At 41.4% G+C, this 16,512-nt stretch overlaps 1 pseudogene; it reads left to right on the top strand.

Moving 5' to 3' along the window:
* The first annotated feature begins 14,358 nt into the window (after window positions 1-14,358).
* Window positions 14,359-15,237, top strand: LOC144701311 (chlorophyll a-b binding protein 40, chloroplastic-like; annotated as a pseudogene).
* Window positions 15,238-16,512: the final 1,275 nt, after the last annotated feature.

The raw sequence follows: 16,512 nt of genomic DNA, 5'->3' as shown, positions 1-16,512 counted from the left end.
TCTAAATTCTCACCTAATTAGGGTGACTTGATCCTCATTGAAGATCTAATTCACTCTAATTAGGATCTAAAACACCAAAAATAAAATCAAATTGAAATTCCTACTTGCCTCCCTTGGACGACACTCATACTTATCACTATACATATTAAGTAGAGTTTTATAAATTTTATTGCATAAGCCAAAAATTCACAACGACAAGGGCTAAAAAATTTGCGTAAGTTTCACCCCTATTTTTGGCTTATCAATTGGCGCCGCTGCCGGGGAAGCAACGCTAAGGAAATTCAATTGGTAATCATTTCTATCAATTGAGTGCTTTAAAATTTTCAAAATCGATTTTGGTTTAATTTTCTCTAAAGTGCTTAGTATTCATCTAATTTTTATTATTGCACTACATTGTATTGCTTACAATAGATAAAAATTTTTTTAAGCATATGAAGCAACCATGTCTCACTATGATGGAAAAAGTTCTTATTATTATGAGTTGCATCAAAATTATCACCATGATCATTGTCTTTATGAAAATTCACAATGTGAATATTTTCTTGATCTTGGAGATTCCTGGCATCATGATGAAAAAAATTATTGTGGCATCAATCCTTATACGTATGATTGTGACCATTCAAATGAGGCCTTCCCCAATCTTTATGAGCATTCATATTATCCTAAATCTAGTGAGGTGACGATCCCTAAATTTTCTCGTCATAATAACCATAATCATGGCTTCCACACTCATGCCATATCCCCTTTGGAATATCCACACTATGAGTGGGGGCAATCACCATCTTTAGTACTTTCCTCTACAATTTCATTGCAAAATGCATCATCTTCATTTTCCAACGAGCATCATGTGTTTGTTAATGAGTTTGAAAGGATTCAACAGAAAATTTCTCAACTTGATGACTCCGAAGAGAGTGACCAGTTTATGATGAATTATTTTCTTGAATATGAGGATGTTTTCAAACATGAATGTCTTTCCAAAATGAGTCTACTTCATGATATGATTAGAGGGTTTCCTACTAAAACAAATGATTTTCATGAAAGGGGAGAATACTTACACCTACAAAGATTAGATCTAGAAAAGAATTCCTAGGGTTGAACAACTGGAAAATACATCCTGGAAAGTTAGTGTATAATCATGCAATTATTTTTACCACATGGGTACCACCGCCTATGAGAATGTACAAGTTGAATGTAAATGGTGTGGCAAAAGGAAACCCAAGGAGAGCCATGGGAGGAGGAATGGTGCGAAATGCAGAAAAGTTAACGATCTTTGCTTATTCTAATCCATACAGAGAAATGACCACTATGGAAGCTGAATGTGAGGCTTTATTTGATGGTTTGGTAATCTGTAGGCAAAAAGGAATTGATAATATATATGTGGAATCAAACTCAATGGTATTGTGTCAAATAATTAATAGCCATGCCTCTAAATTATGGAAGCTACAACCTTGGTGGGACAAGATTCAAGAATTTCTTCCACTAATAAAACAGATCCTACATGTCTCAAAAGAAGGCAACCAGGTAGCAAATGGACTCACTCATCATGCATACCGCCACCAAGAAAATGTTTTGTTTTGCAGGATCGAGGAGTTGCCAAATCAGGTACGAGGCTGCTACCACATGGATACATTGGGCTTGCCATCGGTAAGCAAGGTAAAATACATGGCATAACAGGTTAAAACTTCACACATAAAAGGAATGTGAAACAAAGAGGTAATTTTTACAAGCAGTTACTAACCTCACAACCTTTATCTATGGACACCAAACTATTTGAGGTAATCCCATGCGATGTTACCCCTATAGATAATGAAATGCTTTGTAATGTACCACCTAAAGAAGAAATTTTTGATGTATTGAAAACAATGAATATTGACAGTACTCCTGGCCATGATGGTTTCACACCATGTTTTTTTATCTTTTGTTGGGAGATAGTGCATGTAGATGTTTGTGCAGCCATTCAGAATTTTTTCATTTCAAAATATCTACCAAGATCATGGAAATCTACATTCCTAGCGCTTATTCCGAAGATTTCTACACCCAATTCATTTTCCGACCTTCGGCCAATCAGTTTATGTAATGTATCATATCAAATTATCACGAAAATACTTAACCAGCGATTAAGCACTTTACTTCCCAAACTAATTTCTGAGGAACAATTTGGTTTCGTAAAAGGAAGATCTATTCATGAAAGTGTTAGCTGAGTTCAAGAACTTACCCAATCCATTAACTACAAAATACCAGGACATAATGTAATCGTGAAATTGGATATGGAAAAAGGTTATGATCGTGTGGAATGGATGTTTCTAGTTGTTGTCTTAGAAAAAATTGATTTTAGTGAATCATGGATCCAAATAATTCGTGTATATATGGAAAACAATTTTTTCTCAGTGTTGGTAGATGGTAATTCTTCCCCTTTCTTTGAAGCATCTCGAGGCCTTAGACAGGGTGATCCAATTCCTCCAAGCTTATTTATTTTAGCAGAAGAAATTCTTAGTAGAAATATAAAAAAATGTCTAGTTAATAGAAAGGTGGGAATATATTTCACCAAACGTGGAGCTCCAATTATATCGCGTTGTCTATTTGTTGATGATACAATTATCTTTCTAAATGAAAAAAAAAACCTCTATGAGGAATATGATGAAATTATTAGAGAAATATGAGAATTCATCAGGTCAAAAAATAAACAACACAAAAAGTACATTTTATATGTCATCTAAGCTTCCTGAGCATAAGAAGAATGAAATTCAAGACTACACCTCTATTCCAATAGGCTCCTTTCCATTTAAATATTTGGGTTGTCCTATTTTCACCGATCAAGTCAAGTCTATATATTTAGACAGTCTTATAATCCAGATTAGAAGAAAACTTGAAGGATGGAAAGGTAAATTTTTGACACCTGGGGGACGTTTAACATTAATAAAGTTTGTTCTGAATAGCATGCCCATTCATAATCTGTCTGTCTATGAATTTCCTCAAAAAGTTTTTACATTAATTAAAAGGATTTTTGCACAATTTTTATGGTCCAATGTTGAGGGAAAAAAACTACGTCATTGGACATCTTGGGAAAACATTTGATTTCCTAAAGATGAGAATGGTTTGGGGATTCATAAGCTTGAGGAGATTATGAAGTGTCTTCGTATGAAAAGAGCGTGGCACTTTCATACTAAGGATACTCTTTGGACTATATTGCTAAGAGTTAAATTTGGAAATTGGGACTTGAATACTTTAGATAAGAGGCTGCCTCAAAGAATTCAAAACCTAAAAGCTGTATGGCATGAAATGGGTGAGGTTATTCGATGGCATATTGGGCAAGGTCATATGAACGCATGGTAAACAAATTGGACAGGTTTGGGATGTTTGGCTAATTTCCCTGGCATCATATGTCCATATCCTAACTTATCGGTTCAGAATTTTCTGCATCGAGATTGGGAAGAATATCTTGAGGAGTGTGGTTTTTCAAATACTGTAATTTCAGATATAAGGGCCATGAATATTACATTGCCAAGTGAGAGGGATAGAGTTATTTGGAGTATTACAACACATGGAGCCTTTACTGTTACATCAGCGTGGCAATATTTTTGTAAAAAAAGACCTAAAGATGCTTTAACTGAGGTGATGTGGAAAATGAATATGCCCACAAAGATTCAATTCTTTATTTGGCGATTGCTGAGAAATACATTACCTGTGGATACATCTGTTAAGAAACTTGGCATCCATATGGCCTCAAAGTTTCTTTGCTGTATACAAAATCCACAGATTGAAGACTTAGAGCACTTATTTTTCAAAGGAGAATGGGCGACCCAAGCATGGAGATGGATGCTAAATGCATGGGATATTCCAATCAGGTCAGATTTCTCATTACTACATTGGATTCAATATTTTTTACAAAGTTCATCGAAAGAAAGTAAAGCTGTTATCCTTAAACGATATTCGTGTATGTTTTTACTGTGGGAGATTTGGAAGAAAAGGAATTGCCTAAAATGGGAGAATAGTAATAGAGGATATTGGTCTATTATTCAATCTTTACGGAGATGGATTAAAATGATGGAATATATAATTATGCCTACAAAGATCACTTCTAGGAGAGAGATACCGGGGCTATTAAATTGGATGCTATCCATTGATCATGTTGAGTATAGTCATAGTGTAAAATTTATTTACTGGGTGCAACCCATTAGCCCCATGCACAAATTAAATGTGGATGGGGTATCCAAAGGCAACCCAGGAGCTGGTGCAGGTGGTGGTATCTTACGAGATTGCAACCATGCTATGGTTTTTGCTTTCTCGCATAAGTATTCATCCATAATAAATATGGAAGCTGAATGTTGGGCTCTACTAGATGGAATGAAAATTTGTGATCAAATGGGAATTCAAAATATCATTGTGGAAACAGATTCTGCAGCTCCATGCCAAATCATAAATACACGTGTATGCAAGCCTTGGAAGCTCCAATCATGGTGGAAAATAATGCACCCTTATATACCAAAACTATCTTGCATCAATCATGTTTATCGTGAAGGAAACTCAATTGCTGATGCCTTAGCTAATCACGCTATCTGTCAAGAGGAAAATCAGACTTTTTGCAGGTTAGCAGACCTACCTCTTACAGCAAGACGCAGCTATCGTCTGGAACAGATGGAGATCCCCTACGTCAAGCGTATAAAAAGTCTTCCTTCTGTTTCAACATAGCTAAAGGAGAATGACGATACGAGCCTCTACACAATGATAAGTGTCAACCAAAGGTGGCCCACGATAACTTGGCATACCAAGGTACACACGTTCCACGAAAGGGTCAATTTTATTTCTATGATGCATGTCATTATTTCAATTATCTTTATATATATTCAATCATTCTATATTCATGGATAAGCTTTGGAACTCCACATATGTGATGTCTCCCCACTAGCGTTGTTGATCAAATATCCCAACAACAAGAATCAAAACCAATTGGGCCTTCTCATAAGTATTGTGGAATAATCTGCCTTGTCTTTCAAGCTGATACGCCATTTTTGTATCGTCTACTGGTTATAGTGTAAGCTTGTTTCCGTCGAGTCATTGATCAGTGCAGTTGAAGGCGATCGGGGAAACCAATATGCCAGAATTGGGGGTAAAGGAAAAGTCATTGGATGGCGGAGGACGAAGCACAGCAAGCAAACAAAAAGACAGTGGCAAAAATGAATCAAAAGCCCAAAAAGTAACACAGCAAAAATTGGAAGACAAACACAGTGGCAAAGAAAATCAATATCTATCACACAAAAATTCTGCTGATCAAATCTCAAACACAAAGGGCAACACCTTCAAGCCATATAAATCTGCTCAAGATCATTTATCATCAGTACATCCATTTTCCCTTTAAAGTTGGTTGATGCTAACCCTCATCAAATTCAATTGTCTCTGGAACTGGCTTTGGGGAAACAGGAGTATACTATATCTAGTAAATGGGCACAATCCATGTTGTGTCATATGAATTGCGAGTCGCAGGTTTTCCCATAGTGGTTATGTCTAGTCTTCAGTTGTGTCTTGGTTTGAAGTTCAAGGAGTATGGAAATCACAAGGATAGTTGGGGGACGTCACCATCATATTTCATATTGGAACTAAATTGGATATAATGACTTAATATTTTCTCAGATTTCTTTTCATCTTAACCTATCATAATTTCAAATACACATAAATAGTTGTGTAAGTTCTCTGCTCATACTGTGATTGAATGAGTGCTATCTTCTCATCGTATAATGTGAATGAGCTTCAAAACTTTCTTTATCAAATGTAGGAACTTGCAGACAAGGAAACTATTCAACTTCATCAAAGACGAAGAAATATTTTCACCCAACAAAAAGAGCCCATGCAGAAGAAGACTTTCCAACATGCTCCAATGAACCAGTCCTCCAACAAGACAAAGCTTGAAAAAGATGAACTCGAAGCGAGAAAACAAGCCTCAAAATCTTAAGAAAAATCTTGACAGCCACAACCATCCCAAGTACAGAAAAAACAGAGTGGCCAAGTTCAACAGTCATCAACACAATGACAACAAACAAAACCTTCATTATATTTGTTGTTGTTCTCCCCCAAATCTCCTAAAACAATGTATTTTCACGCTCATATCAATGAAAATTAAAGTTAAAAAAAAAAGATAGAGGGACCAAGAGAGACTATAAGTAAAAAAAGAGCGAAAGAATGGATACAGGAATAGAGAGAGCAGGAAATATATAGAGATAGAAAGGGAGTGAGAGAAGCCATAGAGATGGAGGGAAGAAAATATCGAGGAAGTTAAAGAACGCTAGAGAGAGAGCAAAGAAAAACCAAGGGACATAGAGCAAAGAAAAAGTAGGAGAGAGAGAGGGGAAAAAAGCCAGAGAGAGAAAAAAACAAGAGAGATAGAAAGAGCGACACAAAAAAAAAGCAACCGTGCGTGAAAAAGAGAAAAAAAATTTATAGAGAGAGAGAGATAAAATAGAAGCTATAGACAGAGAAATAGAGCGAGAGAGTGTTAAAAATCCACGGAGAGAGAAAAAGCGGGAGAGAAAGCAAAAAACAGCCACGGAGATGGAAAAAACCGGGACAGAGAGCAAGGCCCTGAGAGAGAGAGTTGTTAAAGATAAGATCAGCTCTCTAACGACATCTTCTATTGATGCAAGTAAATCTTCAAATCCTCACGCATCTGCATCGGAGACTGAAGTGGCGGTGTCTCATTCCTCGACACCGCTCTCAGTTCCCACAAGGACACGCCCACATCATGACTCAGCGGTGCCTCGTTCCTTGACCTCGCCTTGTCCCAACACCTCATCATAATATCCGGGTTAGGTTAGCATTGAAGCTAACCCAACGGCTACCGCACAATGCCTATAAACAGGCCTCCTTGTATCACTAACGAACCACTCTTCTCATCTCAATCTTGTTTCAACTCTTTCGTTATTCAACTTCTTCAGTTCAGTTTAGCTCATCTTTGAGCCACCATCTTCCTCGAGTTCTCAGTCAAGCTTCCAAACTCTATCATGGTATCAGAGCCAAAGTCTGAGACTGCGAGAGAAGAACTTCTTCAAGACGAAGAAGAAGAATACTCGGATTCTTCATCCCAGGACACTGCTTCAGTCCCGCGGAAGAAGAAGTCCGTCGTCGCCGATACACCAGAATGAATCTCGGCAACAATGATACCGTCAGCAAAGCTGACCAAGGAAAACTACATAATCTGGAAGACACAGGTAATTCCCATCCTCAAATCTCATCAACTTATGTCCCACATACTGTCGAAAACTCCTCCAGAGGCCAACGATCCAAAAAGTGGATGGTGGTATTACAATAACCACGTCCTGGCATTCTTGCTCTCATCCATGATGGAGTCAGTCATTGGATGCTTGACGGAAGCACAAACAGCAAAGGACACATGGGATATCCTAGCCGAAGACTTCGCCTCGTCAGCCAAAGCCAGAGTTCAAGAGCTTCTCGGGAAGCTCCACACCCTAACAAAGGGCAGCATGACTCTCGAGGAGTATATAGCTCAGTTTCGTTCCCTGAATAGTGCTCTAGCCGCCTCAGAAGAATGCATCAATCAACAAACGGCCATCCGCGCACTTCTTCGTGGACTTGGACCTCAAAACTCTCCCGTTGTCACCATTGTAAGAGCATCAACCATTCCAATGACCCTTGAGATCGTCCTGTCTCATCTGCGTGAACATGAAGCTATGCTAATTTGTCACCTGCCGAAGCAAGAAACGGCTGAATTTCCGGCCGTAGCAAACCAAGTTCAAGCATCATCAGCAAACACAAACTCAGGTAAAACCAAAACTGATAACTCACAACGTGGTCGAGGCAGTTTTGGCAGGTTAGGTGGACACGGCTCCAACAGATCAAGCCAAAACCAAGTGGGTCGTCCTCCGCCAAAATGCCAAATCTGCTCAAGGACCGGCCACCGGGCACTCGAGAGCTATGAACGATTCAACAGGATGTTTGCTCCACACGATCCTCGCAACACTCAAATGTCCCACTCTGACGCCAGAAGTACCTATAATAGAGCATCACCACAATTTCATACTCACTTCTGAGCATCTCCACAAGCTTACAGCACCACGCCTTCAGTTGCACCATCCGCCTACTGGTATCCAGACAGCAGAGTGACCCATCATGTCGCCTCTGACTCGAGTCTCCTCAATGATCCTCAACCGTACTCAGGCCAAGACAAACTTTACATCAGCAATGGCTTCGGTTTGACCATTCACTCTTCTGGTTATACCACTCTTTCAACCCCTATTCATGATTTAAAAATCAATCCCATTTTACATGTTCCGTCCATAACTCGAAACTTACTATCCGTTCGTCAATTTTTGGCTGATAACGATATATTTTTTGAGTTCCATCCTCACCATTGTTTAGTTAAGGATCGATCCACCGGACAGGTGCTCCTTCAGGGACACACTGAGGAGGGCATGTATCAACTTCAGCCAAGCGAGGAAGGCAAACACCCTCAAGCACTTTTGGGTGAACGATCCTCTCCCGGCACTTGGCATCACAAACTCGCTCATCCGTCTTTCCGTGTTTTATATCAAATTATTCGTCAATTTGGTTTACCTTCAACTCATCTATCCAAACACTATCTTTGCACTGCATGTGCCTTATCTAAATCTCACAAACTTCCCCATCCTTCGACTCACTCTCATTCTGCAAAACCGCTTGAATTAATTCATTCCGACTTATGGGGTCCCACACCTGTCTCATCTCATTTGAATTTTATGTATTACATTATTTTCATCGATGATTATAGTAGATTTACATGGTTGTTTCCGTTAAAAACCAAAAGTGACGTTCACACTACCTTCTTACGTTTTCAAGCATTAGTTGAAAGACAATTCTCCTCTCAGATTATCTCTTTCCAATCTGATTGGGGAGGCGAATTTCAGGCTCTTCGTGAACATTTTCATCACTGTGGCATTCACCATTGTGTGTCATGCCCCCATACACCTCAACAAAATGTGACGGCCGAACGAAAACACCGTCACATTATCGAAACAGCCCTCTCGTTATTAAATCAATCATCTCTTCCTACAAAATTTTGGGACGAAGCTGCCGCCACCGCTATGTTTCTGATTAATCGATTGCCCTCCCCTGTCTTGAATCACCATTCATAAAGGTACCCCTGATTTCCATTATCTCAAATCTTTTGGTTGTCTATGTTTTCCACACTTACGAGCTTATGCAGCACATAAGTTATCTCCGCGCTCAGAACCGTGTGTTTTCATTGGGTATAGTCCCCATCATCAAGGGTATCGATGTTTGTCCCTCACGTCTGGTAAGATTTTTATTTCTAGCGATGTTCAATTTGCTGCAAATGAATTTCCTTATCGTCACTTGTCAAAAACACCTCCCATTTCTGATTCATCCGGCATTCTTGGGTCCTCACCTCGCCCAGTTCATCCACCTATCCCACATCTACCATCTTTTTCCCTACCTACATCCCCCGCCACTTCTGCCGATACTCCTTCCAACCATCCCTCAGCCTCTCTGTCACCTCGTAGTACCACCCTCTCTGCTCATCGCTCCCTGATAAGCTGAAAATAGGGGTGAAAATTACGCAAAATTTTTAGCCCTTGTCGTTGTGAATTTTTGGCTTATGCAATAAAATTTATAAAAGTCTACTTAATATGTATAGTGATAAGTATGAGTGTCGTCCAAGGGAGGCAAGTAGGAATTTCAATTTGATTTAATTTTGGTGTTTTAGATCCTAATTAGAGTGAATTTGATCTTCAATGAGGATCAAGTAACCCTAATTAGGTGAGAATTTAGAGAGGGTGATAGAAGAGATGAGAAGACTAGAAGAATTAAGGGCTCTAAATTTCCTTCTTTGATCCTAATTAAAGGATCCAAGAAGTCATTTAGAGAGGTTGAAAGAGGGTTCTTAAAATGAGTTGGGTTGATTTTGCAGATTGATAATTCAGAACTAAAATGGGGAAATTGAGAATTCTAAGAATTAAAACTAAATTTTTTAGAATTTTCTTTTATAATGCAATTGAATGCCCAGGTAAAATTTCTCAATTTCTTCTCTCAATCCTAATCAGGGCTTGTACATGCCGCTCAAGCCAAGCGATTTAGAAGTTCAGACCAGAATGGAGATGAAGAAACAAACAACTTAACCTATTTCATTCAAAATGCCCAAAAGTTTCAATACAATGAAAGAAAAAAATACCAAAACTGTTGATCCAGGCTGGGACTCCTCTCTGTCTTGCAGCTGTGATGAAGCACCCTCCAGAATGAGCCCCTCCTCTCCAAATTCAGCTTTTATACCTAGGTTACATGGTGAAAATCACCATTTTACCCCCGTTTAGTAATTAATTTTTATCTATCAATGTAGGCTAGATCTGAATAATCCAGCCATACAGATAGAAAGAGGGGATCAAGACGAGCAAATCCATAAAAAAATCATCTCAATCGGACTTCAGGATCAAAAGTTATTAATAAATCAATTTTAACCAATTTTAACCATTGGATTAAAATTGATTTATTTCTTAATTCACGCAATGACGTGTCGGCAGCCTATTGGTTGTCGCATTTCAAATTTCTTTTGCGGGCTCTCTCTCATCGCGCCATGTACCCCACCTGCGAAAAAAAAGAAAAACAAAAGAAAATCGAAAAGCGGGATTTGCATATGCATCGCTACGCACGTACCGATGCGTTTCTTTATACCTTATCCATTAAACTGTTGCCACGTCACCACCCGTGCACGCGCATTATATGCGCTGCACGGGCGGTGTACTTACCTCCTGCGTGTAGCGCACATCTCATATCCGTTAGATTTTAATCCAACGGCTATGATTTCGCCACGTCGACGCGGCGGAAGGCACCGGCGCGCTTTTTCAACAAAGCCCTTCATAAAACAGATTATTGATATCTGACGCTGCCTAGAGGTATTTGTATATATGTCCTTTCGGCACTCTTTCTCCTCCGATTTTCTCTAAAATTAATAATGCAATTGCAAATAAACCCTGAATGATTTTAAATTGGATCTTTACGCCTGCCATGGCGACCGAGAGCAGTTTGGGTCTTTTGCAACGAAACGTTGCAAAAAGGCCCCGAAAAGTCTAGAAATTGCATAAATACATTTTTTTCTCTTATAAATATGCCCTTTTTTAATAGAATAAATGCATTTCTTCTTGAAATAAATCCCAGAAAATTCCTAAAAATTCGTAAAAAAATTCTAGAAAATTCGCTGATTCATTCCCATGTTGATAAATGTAGAAATAAAATTTTTAATGTGCCATTTTCATCCAAAAATAATTATTTGGAGCTTCAATAAATCCTTACAAACTCATATAATTAACAGAAAATTAGGGAAAAATCATAAATTACTTGAAAGCATTATTTTCGTGTAAATATATGATAACAACCGAATTTTAAGCCTTTTAAATGCATAAATCATGCTAATAACATGAAATAAAGACCGAAATTAGGGTGTTATCACTCCCCTTCTCCGTCTTCCGTCAATCCATCCTCTCCTTGGAGTGGTGACACTTCACCATCCTCCACATCAACCCGTCCTGTTCGCACTTTGACTGAAGCCATCCGTCACCTCCCTTGGCGTCCGGCCATGCTTGCCGAATATCACGCGCTCATTCGTAACCAAACCTGGACTCTTGCTCTCGCCCATCCTTCTCATCGCCCCCTCGGTTGCAAATGGGTGTTTCGAGTCAAGCTCAATCCATATGGCTCTCCTCAATGCTATAAAGCACAACTGGTTGCTCAAGGTTACCGCCAAACTCCAGGTATTGATTACTCTGATACTTTCAGCCCTGACGTTAAAATTATCTCTGTTCGCATACTTCTTGCTCTTGCTATCTCTTCCAGCTGGCATATTCATCAGTTAGACGTTTCTAATCCCTTCCTTCATGGTGATCTTCAAGAGACAGTGTATATGCGTCAACCACCTGGCTTTACTCATCCTCGCTTCCCCTCTCATCATTGTCTTCTGCGCAAGTCTCTTTATGGTCTCAAGCAGGCCCCTCACGCCTGGTTTACAAAACTTTCCTCCTATCTCCTCCGTCTTGGTTTCTCTAGGTCTCGCACCGATCCCTCCTTTCTCAAAATCACTCCTCATTCTTGCCTTTACCTTCTTATCTATGTGGACGATTTTTTAGTCATCGGTTCGGATCGCACGGGGATCACCTCCCTTCTCAATGAACTTCTACAAGCCTTTGCCATTCGCAATCTTTGCCCTGCTCGTCATTTCTTAGGAATTCAGCTCCTTCAACATCCCCAAGATATGCTCCTAACTCAGTCTCATGACCTCTCTTCGATGCTTACTCGTGCCAACATGGTTGACTGCAACACAACTGTTACTCCTGCATCCACATCGTCATGTGAGTCGGCCAAAGATGTCTGTGATCCCACACTCTATCGTCAAATCGTGGGATCTTTGCAATATCTCACGTTGACTCGTCCAGACATATGCTACGTTGTCAACAAAGCCTGTCAACATATGCACCAGCCGCAACCTTCTCATTGGAAAGCCGTCAAGCACTTGCTGAGCTATCTTAAAGCCACACAGTATTTTGGTTTACTTTACTACAAAAAGTCTAACCCTTCTGTCAGTATTTTCAGCGACGCAGATTGGGCTGGTGACTCTACGGATCAGCGATCCACCAGCGGATATCTCATCTATCTTAGATCAAACCTCATCTCTTGGAACTCGAAGAAACAAATGACTGTGTCCCGATCCAGTACGGAAGCCAAATACAAGTCAATGGCCAATGCAACATCTGAATTCTTATGGATTCAGTCTCTCCTTCAAGAACTCAAAATTACTCCAACAGGAAAAGTGACATTGTGGTGGGACAATTTAGGAGCAACATACCTCGCCCGCAATCCTGTTTTTCATGCCCGCATGAAACACGTTGAGGTAGATTTTCACTTTGTTCGCGAACGTGTTGCTGCAAATCATCTTCAAATTATGTTCACGACCAGCAACGCCCAGCCTGCTGACATCCTGACAAAAAGCGTTTCTAAACAACCCTTTCTATGCATTCGTCCCAAGCTTAATCTCGTCCCCTCGCTTAGCTTGCTGGGGCGTGTTAAAGATAAGATCACCTCTCTGACGACATCTTCTATTGATGCAAGTAAATCTTCAAATTGTCACGCATCTGCATCGGAGACTGAAGTGGTGGCGTCTCGTTCCTCGACACCGCTCTCAGTTCCCACAAGGACATGCCCACATCATGACTCAGTGGAGCCTTGTTCCTCGACCTCGCATTGTCCCAACACCTCAGCATAATGTTAGTGTTATGTTACCATTAAAGCTAACCCAACGGCTACCGCACAATGCCTATAAACAGGCCTCCTTGTATCACTAACGAACCACTCTTCTCATCTCAATCTTGTTTCAACTCTTTCGTTATTCAACTTCTTCAGTTCAGTTTAGCTCATCTTTGAGCCACCGTCTTCCTCGAGTTCTCAGTCAAGCTTCCAAACTCTATCAAGAGTCAGGGACAGAGAGAGAGAGAGAGAGAGAGAGAGAGAGAGAGAGAGAGAGAGAGAGAGAGAGAGAGAGAGAGAGAGAGAGAGAGAGAGAGAGAGAGAGAGAGAGAGAGAGAGAGAGAGAGAGAGAGAGAGAGAGAGAGAGAGAGAGAGAGAGAGAGAGAGAGAGAGAGAGAGAGAGAGAGAGAGAGAGAGAGAGAGAGAGAGAGAGAGAGAGAGAGAGAGAGAGAGAGAGAGAGAGGGAGAGAGAGAGAGAGAGAGAGAGAGAGAGAGAGAGAGAGAGAGAGAGAGAGAGAGAGAGAGAGAGATAGAGGGCAAGTGAGCAAAGAAGGGAGACAGAGAAAGCCAGTGAAAGAGAGAGCCAGAGAGAGAAAGGGAGAGGAATCGAGAGACAGAGAGAGGGAGCGGAACGGAGAAACAGGAGAAGGATAGAGAGAGAGCGATAGGGAACGAGAACGAGGAGAAGGATAAAGGGATCGAGAAACAGACGGATAGAGAGAGAGGGAGAGTGATCGAGAAAAAGGAGAAGGATAGAGAAAGAGAGAGGGAGAGAGAGCGCAAGAGTGATCGAGAAACAGGAGAAGGATAGAGAAAGAGAGATGGAGAAATAGGAGAAGGATAGAGAGAGAAGGCGAGAGGGATTGAGAGAGAGGGTGAGGGATCCAGAGAGAAAAAGAGAAAGAACGAAGGGTTAGAAAAAGAGCCAAAGAGATACTTGGCCGAACCCTCGGCTGCAGGCCCCCACGAGAGCGGATGACATGGCGGCTGGAGATCGCGTGGACCAATCAATGCCAAGAAACAGAACTGATATCTGGACTGGATGAGGAAATCTCTCCTCGTCCGCTCATATCCTCGATTTGGGGGTGCAGGGATTCTGAAGATAAATAATATATAGGAGAGCTTCCTCAACAGGGTCATCCATCACCTCTCCCTCACCAAGCGCATCGACCACATCGCAGCTCGACCAACGCAGCTCCATCGATGGCGGCGAGCATGGCCCTCTCCTCCCCCTCCATGGCCGGCAAGGCGGTCAAGCTCTCCCCTGTCGGCTCCGAGGTCTTCGGCGAGGGCCGGATCTCCATGAGGAAGACGGCCGCCAAGCCCAAGCCCGTCTCCTCCGGCAGCCCCTGGTACGGCCCCGACCGGGTCAAGTACCACGGGCCCTTCTCCGGCGAGGCCCCCTCGTACCTCACCGGTGAGTTCCCCGGTGACTACGGCTGGGACACCGCCGGGCTCTCGGCCGACCCCGAGACCTTCGCCAAGAACCGCGAGCTGGAGGTGATCCACGCCCGCTAGGCCATGCTCGGCGCGCTGGGCTGTGTCTTCCCCGAGCTGCTCGCGCGCAACGGCGTCAAGTTCGGCGAGGCGGTCTGGTTCAAGGCCGGGTCACAGATCTTCAGCGAGGGCGGGTTGGACTACCTCGGCAACCCCAGCCTGGTGCACGCGCAGAGCATCCTCGCCATCTGGGCCACGCAGGTCGTCCGCATGGGCGCCGTCGAAGGCTACCGCGTCGCCGGCGGGCCGCTCGGCGAGGTCGTCGACCCGCTCTACCCCGGCGGCAGCTTCGACCCGCTAAACCTGGCCGAGGACCCCGAGGCCTTCGCCGAGCTCAAGGTCAAGGAGATCAAGAACGGCCGCCTCGCCATGTTCTCCATGTTCGGCTTCTTCGTGCAGGCCATCTATACTGGCAAGGGCGCCCTCGAGAACTTGGCCGACCTCCTCGCCGACCCTGTCAACAACAACACCTGGGCCTACGCGACCAACTTCGTCCCCGGCAACTAACCGATTCATGTATTCTTTCCCCACCCATGTACTAGTATGTATTCGGAGCCTCCGAATTGTCTCCGATGCTGTAAATTTTTGCTTGGAGATACTTTTTATTCCACCCGTTCTCCGTGGTCCGAGTTTATTTGCCGTCTTGGATTGGCGAAGAGCACCGTGTGGAGACGGAAAATTAAGCATAGAAGGAAAACGACATGTTGCACCAACAGGTTAGAGGCCTTGAAAGCCCCTGTTGTTGGGTTACCAATTCCGCAGGTCATGATGGGCAATATAAAGAGAATTTAGTAGACTAAATTGTCTCTAATTCAATGGCTGTTATGTCCACCGAAGAAGTATAACTTCTTACATAATGCGTTGCATAACATACTTTTTCTGTTGTATTTGTGGTTAAGCACAATTATAGTTTTCCAACTAGGTATAATTAAGTAGAGTATTTTTTTTTGAACTAGGTAGAGTATTGCTGTCATTACATTGTGGTACACAGTTTCCCCATTTTTTCCATGTAACCCATCGCCAATGTTCGACATATTTTCTACCATATCCAGTTTTACCTTTAAGGTTATGGTAGGAACATTGCTTTTCTGGATTATCGATTGATAAATGTTATAAATTAGATGATATTTCCTAATGTCTGACATTTATTAATGAAGTTTTTTCTCCATGTAAAATTTAACGTGTCAAGTCATGTAAAATTTTTCTCCATGTTTGTTTATCCTTACCATATGAGGGAATTTGTATATTAATAAAATAATAACTCTGTAGTGACAAATATTAAGTGGGTATCAGATAGTTACATGTGTGTGAAGGTTTCTGTTGTTTAAGTCATCTGATTTATTGGAAAATATTCCTAATTCCCCTTATAACCACAAGAGAGTAAGAGTTGAATCCACCGACAACAAGTATCTAAAAAGTGAATTCTAAATTTACGTCCATGATGGGAAGGTCAAGTAGGTCAACTCATGGTCATCCATGGCAAAAAGCATCTACTATCTCATTAATTTGACCAATGAATAAAAATAAAAATTTTACATCCATTTTATTGCATTACTAATTAAAATATTCATTTCTATAAATAGAGTTGACTTTTTTTACATACCCCCAATGAACTAAACATTCGAGTGTGGACCTGAACATTTTAGACCTCAGGCTCATACTTTCACTCCCAAATTTGAGATTAAATGATGATTTTAAGTGTTCCGATATATGCAACAATCTCTTTAAAATTCCTTAGGAACACAGAGTCTTTAGGGGTTGAATCCACGAGGAACATGTATT

Source organism: Wolffia australiana, chromosome 3, assembly GCF_029677425.1.
Source record: "Wolffia australiana isolate 7733 chromosome 3, ASM2967742v1".
Classification (NCBI taxonomy): domain Eukaryota; kingdom Viridiplantae; phylum Streptophyta; class Magnoliopsida; order Alismatales; family Araceae; genus Wolffia; species Wolffia australiana.
This window is presented reverse-complemented; position numbering and strand designations above follow the sequence as displayed.